We start from the raw sequence: 16,561 nt of genomic DNA on the forward strand, positions 1-16,561 counted from the left end.
TCACTTGGGTTCTATCCATTTTTTGTTGGCCTTTCATATTCAGGGCATATGGTGCTCCTCACCTCCGCCCTGCCCTTGTGATGGTATTATTGAACACTATGCACTATGCACTTTACTCTCTTCTGTCCCCTATTTTACACACAGAAACAGCAATTTATTTTCCCAGTCCTTAGATTATCTGCAATCCGGTCCCACGAGCAGGACTTTCGATATTTGTATAGCCTGGTAAGTCTTAATATTATCCATGCCACACTGAATTATATAACAAGTGCTATGAAAATACCCAGAAAATATTAAGAATTTATCCCCCAAGTGTGCAAATGGCTTCTCTTTTTAAGATTTATTGTCCTTTTTAACTTTAGCTCTTATTGATAGATTTTACCTGGCTTTGCATTTTAATAAATATTATATTGTGTCTTAAACTTGCATCCAGCTATAGACCTGGGCCATTTCTCTCACCTTCTGGTGGTTCATTGTTACTCTGGTCATGGTCCCAGCAGGATTTATTGTACTGTTGATGTTAGAAATGCACTCTGAATTAATTGCACTCAATGGAACTGATTTAAATTTATTTTAAATGGATGGTACTAAATTGTGCTATATGATTTTTACTTTGTACTTTTATGGTTCTTTGAACCAAAATAAAGTTATTTGATGATGATGATGACCAAATTCTAACATCTACCAAGATGTAATCAATGACATTACGGCTAGAACCCCTCTTGAATGTGGGCTGCCTATCTAAATCAGAACGGGTCTGACCACTGTACACCCTTAAGCTCCTCCCAACCACCAGGGAAGCCAGCTGGGGAGCTGCATTAGTGAAAATTTGACACTGGACTTTATCTATCAGATTTGGAATACCACAGAGCTCATCCTCCTTCTGGATTAAAGTGTTTATTAGACAGGATGGTTCAAAAGAACCATTGAACGCCCCTGCTGCCACAATTTTAGCCTGGTGCTGGTTGGTGCCAATCAATCATCTAACAAGGTCAGCACTGGTGAATCAGTGAATGTGGGTGCAAGCAATGGTATTCTTTACAAAGACAGCTAAACTCCCACTTGCTCTACCTGCTTTCTTCAGAGCAGTTTCTTCAACACCATATGTGGAATAGCCATTAATAAACATCTTGTCCACAGCTTATGTCTCTGCAGACATTGTTTTTTTATCAATAAATGCAAAACAACCAGGCTCAGAAAGTTTGGAGTGGATCCCTGCCAAATTCTAGGACATCATGGACAAGCCCATTTGTAACCCAACACCCATCACAATTTCACACCCAGGAGCCCCAACCTCAGTTAAATAGTTGACATCAATAATAGAGGTAGGTTTACTCAGCTCTGGAACTGGATCATCAGCAATAAAAGGACTGATGGCAGGGATAACAGGAGCGAAAACACCCTTAGAATTATTTTCATGAGAGTCAGTCAACCGAGTTTAGGTCACTGTCTGAATTGCCTGGGTCCAGTGGTGGCTGGCTCACTAAGCGGAGAAGGGGTGGCGCGCGGGGTGGGGGGAGGAAAAAAAATAATTAATTAATTAAAAAAAAGAAAATAAATGTACCTTTGCCGCTGCGCGCCGCTCCGCGCCGCTCAGCTCCTCTGCTTCGTCGCTGGCTGCAAACAGGCACAAGCTCCCAGCCAGCCCTGTGCCAATCCAAACGCTGCACATCCGGATTGGCTGGGAGCGCCCAGCCAGAGCGCTCCCAGGCAGACTGGGAGAGCCCTGTGCACATTTATGTTTGGCCGGGATGAGACGGCCGGCCAAACATACATATGCAGTGAGGGAGAGTGCTGTGCACTCCCCCTCACTACTTGTCACCCCCGTGGCCCTGCCCCCTTTTTTAAAAACGATAATAAATATGGTTTATTATCTTTTTTCAGTAAAAGGTTTGCAGCTACCGCTGCTGGTGGGGGGCGACGCTCCTCCACCCAAATGGAAGAGCCGCCCCTGCCTGAGTCTAGCCCTCAGGTTGCAGATCTTGTTGTGTTTAGCTGAGCGGTCAGCTTCAAAGAATGTTGAGGGGAATGGGCTTCTGAATATGATTGTGAAGGAGATAGCTTCAACTGAATTGTGGAGGCAGTGGGGCCGTTTAAGTGACTTGTGGGAATTCCAAAATGAATTAAGCCATCTGCCAGTGAGGATGTGTCAAGAGACACCATTATATAGTCATGAAAACAGCAGCTCCAAAAATGGAAGGGCCCTAGAACCACTAGTATCCTGTATAGATGCCTGTTTTGTGGAGTAGGGGACTTAACCAGAGGACAGGGACCCACGTCCTCTAAGTCAAAAACAGTATGCAAAGAAGGTGAAGTCCCACTTGGAAAATTATTGTTTTTATTGTTATGCCGACAATGCAGGCCCAGTTATACAATCAGTCACTGGTTAACAAAACACGAAGTGCGGTCCAAGGTCCAAAAATTATATAGTAACCAAGGAAAAAGGAGAATCAGCCAACACGTGTTTCGCCCCCTCTGGCTATGTATTTGCCGGGGCTTTCTCAAGGCTGAAAATAAACAGAAATAACAGATTGTAGTTCAAGGTTATTCATTTTGAAAGGGTGAGATGTCATTAAGACATCATCAAGAAGGTTAGCTAATAAAAGGAAGTCCCATGCATAAGTCATAAAGAGTGTGCTCAGTCCAAATATAGAATAGTTAGAGCCAAGTATTAAATAAAAGGAAGTAATACGTAGGTGCTGAATGGTGACTGTGGTCAGACCCTGATGTATTGAGGGTCCAAAGGAGTAAGAAAGCAATCGGTGACATTACATGAAATTATGGTGAAAAAGAGAAAGCGGTGGGAAGTGGAACAAAAAGTCCGTAATTATCTTCTAAGATCCCAAAAAAGAGTATAGGTTATCACGTTAAAAATATAGGTGCTCGGGTGCAAATAGAGTTGGAAACAAAAATAGATTAACATACCACACGCGAGAGAGCAGACATGTATGGATTATAGACTAAAATAGTCCTTTTCTGTAAGGCAACAAATAATCTATCTGTTGGAACATTCATGGTTTGGCAAAAGTGTGCTGTACAATTTATATTCAATTAATAGATCAACCTAGATAGTTCAGGAATAAGAAAAACACATCACAGTATTAACAACCAGTTACATAAGTTGAATTGTACATTATTTTGTACAGTATAAAATAAAAACAACATATGGTTTAGAATATAGAAAAAACATTAACACTATTCGAGATGAGAGGTTCGTCTGTGGAATTTAAACAGAGGTGAAAAAAGAAGAGAAAAGAAAAGTGCTTCATATTGGTTCATTGAATGTAGCATGTTAGCCAAAAACAATAGTATTAGGTGGTTACTGTCAGTCAGTAAACCCTTTTAAATTTTCATGGCACGCTTTCTCCCGCGTAACAGGCGGGGACTCATTCTATGTATATCGTAGTTCAGATGCGGCAATAGGGTGGTCTCAATATTCAGAAATTAGGTAACGGAGTAGCGATTATCAAAGGGGAACAGCGTTCGCTTAGATAGGCTATTAAATCTGAGACCCTTACCTCAAAGCTGCAAAGTTAGGGTGCCGTGCAAATACGGCCGAAAATCAGAGTGAAGCACGGGGAACAGAACGGGCGCGTCCGCGTCTAGAGTCGCGTTTTAAAAACGCGTATCAAATGGAGTAAAGTAAACAGAAAAGAAGGACTCCCATGTTACGCGCTGGGTAGCGCCATTTTGGTAGAGAAAAGACATAAAAGGTTATCATTTCAGTAAGTCAGGAGGATACATAAATACATAAATATAAAGAGTTCCGTCTAGTCAAAAACTGATTTAACAAGATCTAGTGTGTGAGCATTCAGAAGGTATCACAATAATCCATAGAAAATAAGTGATTACATTTTTGTTACAAACTAGAAAGAACATAGTAGTAATTCAAGAAATTATATTTACATAAAACAAACTAAACTCCACTTTTTGCAAAAGGTCAAAAAATTATTAGATTTTGCTATAAGGCTTAGAGGACAGTATAATTGCAGGTACTTAAGAAGAGGAAAGGACACAGGATTCCAGATACTTTACGTTAACCAAAAATGCCATTCATAGTCTTTATTGAGCCCATTATTAACAGTATCATGTTTAATAATTAGGCGGCTCTCTTCTTGGCGTAGTCGCAATGGTGTATTGCCACCTCTGGGGGAAGGGATAATACGTCTTAACCCACAGAAGGTAAAAGTACATTGGTGTTGGTGACACTTGTTAAAATGTTCTACCATCGGCGCCTGGGTATCAGATTTGTGTATATTCCGAAAATGTTCCTGTATTCGAATTTTTAAGGGCCGTGTCGTACTGCCTATGTAAGTCAAATTACAAGGGCACCAAATGGCATATATGACAAAGGTGCTGGAACAGTTAATGAAATCGGTGATCTGATGGGTACAATTGTTGATGTTTACTGTCTTAGATTTGGATAAGCCTAATTTGCAAATGGAGCATTTACTGCAGGTATAAAAACCTGCAGGTTTGGGTGGAAGAAAAGTAGTGGAAACTTTACGTTGAAAAAATGAAGGATACAGTTTGTTACTTAGATTTGGTGCCCTCCTGAACCCTATTTGTGGATAGCTAGAGATATATTGGTTGATCGAGGAATTATTCACCAGAAGAAACCAACATTTTTTAAGTGATTTGCGAATGTGCTTGTGCCCATTGTGGAAGGCCGTAATGAATCGAATGGTCGTGTTCTTGTTGTTTTTCTTGGGTGTATTCAGCAGAGAATTTCGATCCATATTCCTCACTTCCTTCCGGATGGTATTAAGTGAAGCCTGATTGTATCCCCTAGACACTAATCTCATAGTCATTTCTGAAGATGCTCTGTCATAATCATTTAAATTGGAACAGTTTAGTCTAGCACGTCGGAATTCTCCTTTGGGTATATTTCGGATGGTACTAGCCGAATGACAGCTAGTAGCATGAAGGATCGAATTGGCAGATGTCATTTTGCAAAAGAACTTTGTCATAAGTTTGTTATCCTCAACATAAATCAAAAGATCTAAGTATTCAATGGAAGAATTGGAAATGTGATATGTTATTTCAATCTCCCAGGGATTAGGTGTTAAGGACTGAATACATTTTTGGAGATGAGCCTCTGAGCCTTGCCAAATAAGCAAAATATCGTCTATGTATCGTCCCCAAAAGATAATATGTTTGATGAATACATAGACGATATTTTGCTTATTTGGCAAGGCTCAGAGGCTCATCTCCAAAAATGTATTCAGTCCTTAACACCTAATCCCTGGGAGATTGAAATAACATATCAAATTTCCAATTCTTCCATTGAATACTTAGATCTTTTGATTTATGTTGAGGATAACAAACTTATGACAAAGTTCTTTCGCAAAATGACATCTGCCAATTCGATCCTTCATGCTACTAGCTGTCATTCGGCTAGTACCATCCGAAATATACCCAAAGGAGAATTCCGAAGTGCTAGACTAAACTGTTCCAATTTAAATGATTATGACAGAGCATCTTCAGAAATGACTATGAGATTAGTGTCTAGGGGATACAATCAGGCTTCACTTAATACCATCCGGAAGGAAGTGAGGAATATGGATCGAAATTCTCTGCTGAATACACCCAAGAAAAACAACAAGAACACGACCATTCGATTCATTACGGCCTTCCACAATGGGCACAAGCACATTCGCAAATCACTTAAAAAATTTTGGTTTCTTCTGGTGAATAATTCCTCGATCAACCAATATATCTCTAGCTATCCACAAATAGGGTTCAGGAGGGCACCGAATCTACGTAACAAACTGTGTCCTTCATTTTTTCAACGCAAAGTTTCCACTACTTTTCTTCCACCCAAACCTGCAGGTTTTTATACCTGCAGTAAATGCTCCATTTGCAAATTAGGCTTATCCAAATCTAAGACAGTAAACATCAACAATTGTACCCATCAGATCACCGATTTCATTAACTGTTCCAGCACCTTTGTCATATATGCCATTTGGTGCCCTTGTAATTTGACTTACATAGGCAGTACGACACGGCCCTTAAAAATTCGAATACAGGAACATTTTCGGAATATACACAAATCTGATACCCAGGCGCCGATGGTAGAACATTTTAACAAGTGTCACCAACACCAATGTACTTTTACCTTCTGTGGGTTAAGACGTATTATCCCTTCCCCCAGAGGTGGCAACACACCATTGCGACTACGCCAAGGAGAGAGCCGCCTAATTATTAAACATGATACTGTTAATAATGGGCTCAATAAAGACTATGAATGGCATTTTTGGTTAACGTAAAGTATCTGGAATCCTGTGTCCTTTCCGCTTCTTAAGTACCTGCAATTATACTGTCCTCTAAGCCTTATAGCAAAATCTAATAATTTTTTGACCTTTTGCAAAAAGTGGAGTTTAGTTTGTTTTATGTAAATATAATTTCTTGAATTGCTACTATGTTCTTTCTAGTTTGTAACGAAAATGTAATCACTTATTTTCTATGGATTATTGTGATACCTTCTGAATGCTCACACACTAGATCTTGTTAAATCAGCTTTTAGACGGAACTCTTTATATTTATGTATTTATGTATCCTCCTGACTTACTGAAATGATAACCTTTTATGTCTTTTCTCTACCAAAATGGCGCTACCAAGCGCGTAACATGGGAGTCCTTCTTTTCTGTTTACTTTACTCCATTTGATATGCGTTTTTAAAACGCGACTCTAGACGCGGACGCGCCCGTTCTGTTCCCCGTGCTTCACTCTGATTTTCGGCTGTATTTGCACGGCACCCTAACTTTGCAGCTTTGAGGTAAGGGTCTCAGATTTAATAGCCTATCTAAGCGAACACTGTTCCCCTTTGATAATCGCTACTCCGTTACCTAATTTCTGAATATTGAGACCACCCTATTGCCGCATCTGAACTACGATATACATAGAATGAGTCCCCGCCTGTTACGCGGGAGAAAGCGTGCCATGAAAATTTAAAAGGGTTTACTGACTGACAGTAACCACCTAATACTATTGTTTTTGGCTAACATGCTACATTCAATGAACCAATATGAAGCACTTTTCTTTTCTCTTCTTTTTTCACCTCTGTTTAAATTCCACAGACGAACCTCTCATCTCGAATAGTGTTAATGTTTTTTCTATATTCTAAACCATATGGTGTTTTTATTTTATACTGTACAAAATAATGTGCAATTCAACTTATGTAACTGGTTGTTAATACTGTGATGTGTTTTTCTTATTCCTGAACTAACTAGGTTGATCTATTAATTGAATATAAATTGTACAGCACACTTTTGCCAAACCATGAATGTTCCAACAGATAGATTATTTGTTGCCTTACAGAAAAGGACTATTTTAGTCTATAATCCATACATGTCTGCTCTCTCGCGTGTGGTATGTTAATCTAATTTTGTTTCCAACTCTATTTGCACCCGAGCACCTATATTTTTAACTTGATAACCTATACTCTTTTTTGGGATCTTAGAAGATAATTACGGACTTTTTGTTCCACTTCCCACCGCTTTCTCTTTTTCACCATAATTTCATGTAATGTCACCGATTGCTTTCTTACTCCTTTGGACCCACACTACATCAGGGTCTGACCACAGTCACCATTCAGCACCTACGTATTACTTCCTTTTATTTAATACTTGGCTCTAACTATTCTATATTTGGACTGAGCACACTCTTTATGACTTATGCATGGGACTTCCTTTTATTAGCTAACCTTCTTGATGATGTCTTAATGACATCTCACCCTTTCAAAATGAATAACCTTGAACTACAATCTGTTATTTCTGTTTATTTTCAGCCTTGAGAAAGCCCCGGCAAATACATAGCCAGAGGGGGCGAAACATGTGTTGGCTGATTCTCCTTTTTCCTTGGTTACTATATAATTTTTGGACCTTGGACCGCACTTCGTGTTTTGTTAACCAGTGACTGATTGTATAACTGGGCCTGCATTGTCGGCATAACAATAAAAACAATAATTTTCCAAGTGGGTCTTCTTTGCATTATATAGTCATGGTAGTTGATCCGTTATTGCACCACTTGATGTAATTAATATTGGATCTCACCACTGCTGTACACCCATGCTTTACCCTGATCCAGTAAATGACTTTGGCCCTCATTATGAACTTGGGGTAATCACCGCTGACCACTGTGCTGATGGTGAACAAAAGACCGCCAGTGGCGGTGGACTGCACACCACCGAATAATGATGCCAAATACACAAACCGCTAAAATATTGACAACCTCCAAACACCTCCAGGGCCAACGGCGGCGGAAAGGCTGGACACAGCACCCCGCTACCATCCATTCCTACAAACCTCCTGCCTACCAAATAATGATGCACAAATCAGCGTGGCGGACAGTGGATGCTGAACAACCATTGGTGGTATCGACCGCTGCGGTCAGAAATGGGAACCACCAACAACAGAAGCATACATTGGCAAATTTGAAAAGCACACATCTGACACACATACACACCACTACAAAACATACTCACACACAACCCACAATCCTTTGCAACGCCAACAGCACCACAGAAATCGACATCACAACACACATACACACAAACAACCACCACACAAGTCACATACACAACACACCACCCACAACACACACCATGTCACCCTGCTTCACCGACAGGGAGCTGAGGACCATGGTGGGCAAAATACTCAGGTTCGAGCCGCAGCTATTTGGGGCACAGGTGCAGCACACCCCTTGGCCAAGAAGATGGAGGCATGGCAGAGGATTGTCAACAAGGTCAACGCTGTGGGAATCCATCCACGCACAAGGGATGATTTCAGGAAGAGATGGAACGACCTGCGGGGCAAGGTGCGTTCCATGGCATCACAACACAACATCACTGTACAGAAGACTGGCGGTGGTCTCCCACCTTCTCCCCCCGAAAACACTGACTGGGAGGAGAGGGTCTTGGCTATTCTGCACCCGGAGGGCCTCACTGGAATCCCTGGAGGACTGGACCCTGGTAAGTCAACTACACCTGCAATGCATGTATCACCCCATCCCTCTCACTACCACCATGCCATCTTTCCTACCCAGCCCACTACACCCACACACTCCTACCCATGTCTCCTGCATGCCCACAACCCCCCATACAAATCGTTATCCAGCCCCCTGTGCACAGTAACCAACCCATGCAATAAATGGCAGGAGCACAACAACACCCAGAATGCACCACCCCCCTCAATAAATGCATCCAAAAGAACACCAAGGGACCCTGCATGCTACCACATGGGAATGGAACCACCAATAACTCGTAAGCAGTGCTGCAAGGGAGAAGAAAGTGCAGGACACCCACATCTCTGTTCTCTCACACACAGGCACCACCACCCATGCCACCCAAACGGAGACGTCAAGGACTGCCAGTCCTCCACCTGAAGAGGAAGACCCCATTCAGGAGAGTGCAGAGGGATGTCTGGTCACAGAGGAAATCCCTGGCCCATCCCACAGACCTGGACAGTCACCCTCCAGAAGCCCCACCCAGGACACCACTGACACCCCTACCACACAACCACCACCAACAGTTCTGGCACAATGCCCCCACACCAGTGTCCCCAGGCCACGGACTGGCTGCCCACAAGTAAAGAGGACCAAGTCTCCACCCACCACCAGGTAGGATGATGAAGGGCCCAGTGCAAGTGGGACTGCCAGACCTGTGCAGGGGACACAGGTACAGGGGCTAGGGCCAGTGGGACGGGAGCAGTGGGTCAGGCCATGGAGCAATGGAAACAGCTCAATACTACCATGGCCACTATTCCAGGGGTGCTGTAGCACCGGTACCACAGCCAGCCTGAGTCCTCCACCCACCTGCAGGCCCCTTCCACTAGCCAGGACAATGCCCTGCCATCCACATCTGCAGCTGCTTCCACTAGCCAGGACAGTGCCCGGCCATCCACATCTGCAGCTGCCAGTGGACTGGTAGAACTACCAGAGGACTCACAGGACACCAGCACCCCTTCCCCTGCAGCTCAGCTTCCCACTTGCAAACATGGCCTCAGACCCAGACATCCCTGTGAAATACCAACCAAGACCAAGCCCACCACCAGGAAGTGACTCTGCCCTGAACTGCCTCCCTTGTGTGCCACTGAGCTACCTTGTCGACATGCCATCTTCCAATGGCCCCATGGACCATGCCCCTGTGCTACCAACAGCTGTGAAAATGTACCTGAGTATATTGTTCACCATATGCCCACTCCCTTCCACTGTCCCATCACTCATGGATGTCTTATCATACAATAAATACACTTGTGCTGTCAAAATATCTGTCCTTCATTAATGTGATTAATCAAATGTAAATGTAAATATATTAGGCTGTTACCATCATAATGCAGTTTTATTGCACGAAGGGGGCTAACAGACTGCAGTGTTCGAAGTATGTCACACTGTATATTCCTTTGTTGTGACACACATCTCCTTCTTCATACATGAAGTCTACACATCACTGGCAAGGGACACCACAGCACTTTGCACATAAGTCACCCTGAAACAATGCAATGAACATATTGGCATCATAGAACAGTACCTGAGAGTCGCTGGAAGTACAGCTGGATTAGCTGGGTCCTGGAGTTGATGTTTTCCCTCTCCTCTCCCTCATCACTCTCATCCATCCTCTGAGGTGGCAGGGGTGGTTGGACAGCATCCACCTCATCCAGCAGTGGGATTGCTTTTCTCAGAGAAAAGTTGTGCAGCATGCAGCAGGCCATCATCATCTGACACACCTTGTTAGGGACATAGCACAGGGATCCTCCAGAGAGATGGAGGCAGCAAAATCTTGCCTTCAGGAGTCCAATGGTCCTCTCAATCACCCACCTAGTGCGACCATGTGCCTCGTTATAATGGATTTCTGCATCTGTCCTGGGATTCCTCACAGGCGTCAGGAGCCATTGCATATTTGGGAAGCCAAAATCCCTTGGAAAAGTGGGCAAAAGAGGAGTGAAACACTCAATAACTACTTGCATACAGCCTGCCTGTCAGCTTTGCAACTGATCCAGTGTCATACGCACTCACCTGTGAGCCAACCTCTGTCCCCTTGTAGTTGTCCCATCATGTGTGGCACACTGCTGTTTCTCAGGACAAAGGAGTCATGGACTGATCCTGGGAACCTTGCATTTACATGAGTAATCGACTGATCAGCAGTACACACCAATTGGACATTCATTGTGTGAAATCTTTTACGATTTCTGTACACCTGTTCAGTTACTCTTGGGGGGATGAGGGCTATGTGGGTACCATCAATGGCACCTATCACATGGGGGATATTTGCAAAAGCATAGAATCCAGATTTGACTGAGGTGAGTTCAGCCCTTTGGAGAAACTGGACATAACTTTGCAGGTGTTGCACAAAGGAATACAGAAATTTGAACAGGATGAGGCTGAACATTGGCTGAGATACACCGGCTGCCACACCCACTGTCACTTGGAATGAGCCTGTGGCCAGAAAATGTCGCAAGACTTAGTACCTGCACAGTTGTAGGGATGGCATGGGGATTCCTATTAGTTGGCTTCAGAACAGGCTCCATTTGTGCACACAGTTCCAGGATAGTGGCTCGATTCAGGCTTTAAGTCATGATGATGTGACGTTCCTCCATTGTGGCCAGATCAACCAGGGGTTTGTAAACAGATGGGGCCCTCCCTTGCCACATGGGTCTCTACATATGGGGGGGGGGAATAGAGACACATTGAGTTGCCACAAACACTTCAATCACATTATTCCACAATTCATCTTGTACATGCAACACTATTGTCTCGCACACAGACGCAGAGAACTTGGTAATCCTGTAAGGATAATGTCTGGTGTGGTGTGTATATTGCATTGCATCACACTGTAGGCACACTTCCCACTATGATTCCATAAGGAGGATCACTGATCATACCATCACTCAATGTCGGGGAGAGGGAATGGAGCCATGGATTAGGACCCCGAACAGATTATGAAGGCCTGGTGTATGCAAAATGGCAGCCCCCTGCCCTACAGGTAGTTTAGTGTAGAAAGTGACTTCATTCCGCTGGCGTTAGTCGTCATGGCAGTAAGCAGTGTTCACCGCCGTGCACCTCATCATTGGACAACATTGGCATCTATGGGGAAGCAGGGCCAATCACAATCACAGCCGGAGGTGACGGTGCACACCGCCGCAGTAAATACCGCTATTTTGCTATGCCTTGCCACTTGACTCCTGCATCTCGAGAGGAACATGAGCTGCTGTGTCCTGACTCTGGTCCTTAGTGAGGCATGTGTCACCGGGGAACGGTCCCCAGCCTTCACCGCGGAGGAGCTTGAGAAGCTGGTGGATGGGGTCCTACCCCTGTATGCGTAGCTTTATGGACGACCAGAGGCTCAGGTAAGTTGCTATTTGTCCTCCATGAATGTGTGTGAGAATGTGGCGGATGCCTGTAGGCGTTTTTGTTGGCTGTGTGGATGCTTACCCGTAATGTGTCTGGCAGTCGTTGTCTTGGCTATTGTCAATATGTGTGTATCCATGGGCCATGTGAGGTCGAACTGGCATGGCATTTGTGTATGGGGCACCCACACTGACATCTGTTTCTTTACTCTGTGTGTCCCATGCAGGTTGGCGCACATCAGAAGAAAGGATTGTGGCAAGCCATTGTCAAGGAAGTGCGGACCCTGGGGGTCTACAACAGGCGGAGCACCCACTGCAGGAATCAGTTGAAGGACCTGCGGCTCTGGGCCCGGAAGACCGGAGAGGCCCACCTGGGGAAGGCCTCACAACGAGGGAGAGGCGCCTGTTGGACCCAGACCCCCCTAATGGCCCGCATACTGGTTGTGACCTATCCCGATTTGGATGGGCACTTGAAGGCAGCACAGCAGCCACAAGGGGGTGAGTACCTACACTAATGTGATGCTACTATGCTGAGTGTAGTTAGGTGCCATGGGATGCATGCAGTGTAGTGCCAGGCCCATAGACAGGTGTGTCCCTGCAGTCCTGCCCCCCTCTATGTCTGTGGGATGGTGTCCTTAGGTAGATGTGGCTTGGAAGGGAGGCCTGTGTGGGGTCCCCTGTTTGGGCTATTGGTTTAGATGTAGCTTCATGGACTAGCAGATTTGTTGTCTTGGCATCATCTTTCATTGTATCCCATTGCAAAGGGTATCAGGCCAAGATGGTCATGTAGTGTACTTTGGAATCTTGCCTAGCAGTCAGGGGCACATTCAGGTGGATTATTCTGTCTGCTGGGGGTTAGTGCATTAGATGGGTGGGGGTTTATGTGTGCCAACAGGTATGTTTGATCTAGATTTGACCTACTTCTTTCTTGTTTTGTCCCCCGCCCTGTGCTCTTGTGTCCTTGTCTGCTTTAGCATCATCTGGCGAGGGAGGGGAGGCACTGGCGAGTGGGGATGCTGCAGCCCATGGTTCTCAGGAGGCAGAGTCCACCGACGCCAAGGGGACCAGTGAGTTGGAGGGTGAGGTGATTAACACAGGGAGGCAACTGTCACTGGAGGTAGTGACTCCGGCACCTCCTCCAATGGCAGCTCCTTGGTGGTGGCTGACACTACTGGGCCCAGCCATTCTTTGTCATCTTCCGCCACCCCCCATACCATCACTGCCCTCCCAGGAGCTCCCCAGCGTGTAGCTCGTGCCCGCTCACCCAGGAGGGTGGGTGTCTCCTTCGCCCCAGGCACCTCATCTCCTGCCCCCGTTAGCCTTGCTGCCCTCACTGAGGAGGCTATTGACATCCTGAGAAGCATCTCTGTCAGTCAGACAAACATAGTGAATGCCATCCAGGGGCTGGCATCCCAGATGCAGCAATGCAATGCGTTCCTGGAAGGCATTCATGGTGCCATGTCTGGCCTCCAGAGATCTTTTCAGTCTCCGGCTTCCTCTTTGACGGCAGCCAGTGTCCCTGGTTTTTCCGTCCCTCCTCCCACCACCTCTACCCCTTCCAGCACCCCACTCCCTTCTCCCATCCCAAGCACACATCCAGACAGCAATGCACCCAAATCAACACCCAAGAAGAAGGCAGTCAAACAGAAGCACCACACGCCCCACCACATGCAGGCACACACCCAACATTCCAAGGCAGACACAGCAACATCCACCTTCCCCACTGTGTTCACTCCCCCTCCTCCCAGGACACAGAAATGCTCCCAGACTTCCACTCCACCCACATCCACCAAACATGGGCATACTGTACAGGCACCTGCATCTAAGCACAGCAGACCTACACCTCATACCACCGCTCCCTCATCCTCCACTCCCAAACCTGTCTCCAAAACGCCTCCAGCTGTACCTCGAAAGCTTTGCCGTTCCCATGTTGTCCTGCACGAACCCACTGGCCCACCCCGTCTTGTCACTAAACGTTCCCTTGGCTTCCAGAAACCCACTCCATCCTCATCCAAGTCCTCCCCAGTCCGCCTACCCATTCCTGTGCCCCTTCCCCAGTGAAGAAGGCGTGTGTTGCCCCTGGTCCCCCTGCCACCCCCTGGTCCAAACCCACTCCTCCTCCTCCCAAGGGCATGCCCAGAGCCTCTCTACCTCCAGAACGTACGCCCAAGACCCCCCCTTTCCAAACCTGAGTCTCCACCCCGCCACCCCTGCCCCTGAGGTGCCTGGCTGCCCCATTGATGCCCCTTCTCAGTGGAGTTTTCCTTTCCATCGTAGGAGTTAAGTGTGTGTTACATTTGCCCTACCGGGACTTTAGACTGGCCAATGGCCTTTCGTGAATAGTTTTTATTTTTTAAATTAACATTTGTTGCCCAGCAGACCTGTTGGTGCCAAATCTGAGCCGTTGTGCAGCGTTTCACTGTGGGGGTGTGGTGTGCACGGGTATATGCATTGGTGCAGGTATTTGTTGGATTGTGTCTGGTAAGTACATTTTGTTAGGGTGTGTATGGCTTGGGGTGGTGGGAGTGGTTGGGTGTGCGTTGTGGTGTGGGTGGGGTGGGTGAATGTGCAATTGTGCCCTTTCCTCCCTTGTGTGCTAGGCTGCGGTACTTACCGTCGACGTCTTTGTTGGCTGTCACGGTCCTATGGCAAGGAGAAGCACTGGCATTGTTTCCAACTGTCACTCCATGTCAGCGTCGACGTGTTCTGTGCACCTCCAGTGAGTGTTTCCCCTTATATGGGTCTTTTCCGCCAGGCTTTGAGTGGTGGTGGTTCCCGCCCCGGAACTGAAGGTGGTGTGGTGTTCATAATATGGTGGTCGGGTTGGGCCTTTCTGCCGGCCTAAAGACAGCCTCCGCCGTCGTTTGCGGGGCTTCCAAGATGGCAGTGGGTGGATGGGCCGCTGCCTGTTTCTCATATGCTTCATTATTTGGCAGTCTGCATTGCTGGCCTATTGGCGGTAGTTACAGGTGGTGCAGTGACTACTGCCAAGTTCATAATGACCGCCTTAATTTCTTAGGGATTCAGTGTCCTCGTGAGCATTCCTAATCAACTTTGGGGCCGAGGTTAAGTACACCAAATTCGAAGACTGCCTTTTTTCCTTAAGTCGAGGCATCCCAGTTGATCGTTTAAATATGGATTTTGCGGTATGAGTGAGGTAGGAATTGTGGCTTGTCTTGACCAAGGTTGATGACTGGGCCCCAGTTTATGATGCCTCAAACGTTCGGAAAAACTGACCAATGGTTCCAACCTAGGGTGTTTACTGCATGGGTAGTTGAAATGCAGGTTCTGATGTTTTATTCCTGCATATTTAGCTATTCCATCCCTGGGAGTCCTGGCACTAGCAGCAGTGCTAACAGTCTGTTGTGTAGTAGGTAGTTTACCTTGGGTCAGTGATCTATATTTGTCCTTCTCATGATTGTGTGTGCTCTTAGTGAGACTACAACTGTCCCTGGTTGAGGGTTTATTACTAGGGTGGCAAAGGCACACAGTGTTACCAGTTCTATTTTGGCCCATGTTGTTCCGCTCCACTAGCACTGAGACCAGTGACAACAATTTGTCCAATTTGAAATGCAGTTTCTCCTGTTTTTTTGGGCTAGGTTAAGCTATTGAAGCACTCTTTTTGAACAATTCTGGAATTTCCCCTAGCGGCACAGTGCTTTTAGATGACCTGGGGCCAGATGTACGACCATTTTATTTGCAACTTGCAATTTGCGATTTTTTGCATATACAACAGTGCCAGTCACACTGTTTGTGATTCGGAAATGGGTCACAAGGGTCCTGCCTTATCAATATTCATGGGGCAGGTCGCGATTTGCAACCCATTTGTGAATAGCAACAATCACAGGGATGTTGACCTGATGGGATCAGCAGCCCACCATCTGTCATTGCTTTGTCAATAAAGCAATGTTTTTTTCAAATGCAGCCTGTTTTCCTTAAAGGAAAACGGGACACATTAAAAAAACAAAAATTAAAAGTTACCTTTTCATTTTTTCAGAGTAGGTAGTGGTCTGTAGGACCACTGCCTGCTCTGAAAAAATGTTGGCACAAAGAGGAAGGGGTCCCCAAGGGATCCCTTGGGGATCTCTTCAGGTTTGCAAATGGGTTCCCATGAATTTGAAATTGGTGGTACCTGCAATTGTTTTGCAACCACATTCATGGTCACAAAACAATCATACATGGGCCTGCGAGTCACAATCACGAAGGGATGCCCTTTG

The sequence above is a fragment of the Pleurodeles waltl genome, chromosome 4_2, assembly GCF_031143425.1.
Source record: "Pleurodeles waltl isolate 20211129_DDA chromosome 4_2, aPleWal1.hap1.20221129, whole genome shotgun sequence".
NCBI lineage: Eukaryota > Metazoa > Chordata > Amphibia > Caudata > Salamandridae > Pleurodeles > Pleurodeles waltl.